Source organism: Penaeus monodon, chromosome 22 (assembly GCF_015228065.2).
Source record: "Penaeus monodon isolate SGIC_2016 chromosome 22, NSTDA_Pmon_1, whole genome shotgun sequence".
Lineage (NCBI taxonomy): Eukaryota > Metazoa > Arthropoda > Malacostraca > Decapoda > Penaeidae > Penaeus > Penaeus monodon.
Genome location: NC_051407.1, coordinates 12,217,932 through 12,218,406, shown reverse-complemented (window position 1 = coordinate 12,218,406; position 475 = coordinate 12,217,932).

Genomic DNA, 475 nt, shown 5'->3' with positions numbered 1-475 from the left:
ATGCCAAAGCATACTATAATGGAAAACATTTTGATGCATAAATGGCCTGACTTTTCATGTTCCCTCCACCATTATGTGATTGTTATACGCTTTACGACTCGGTGCATGAGGGAGCCATGATTAAGTTTGTTAATGATGATATTGTATCATGAACATAATTTTGTAAAGCGTCTGGTCATGCACAATGGGCTCATAAATTTTTTCTTGTATGAAATGTTTTGTTTATTATCTAAAGATTTAGTCCATTTTCACTAATTTCTTTTTCTTTTTAGACTTTTTTTGTTGCAATCGTTGTTTACCAAGAGGGAATATGATATATCTTTTAAACGAACAGTAATTGATGTAATTAAGTTGTATTGTTGTTATAACAAAGTAAAAAATCTTGTGAATGATGTTTAAGCAGTCTGTAAATCTGTAAATAATTTCTTTTGTGAATGTTTTGATGAATAATTGATATGGAAAAACGCCGAAAAAA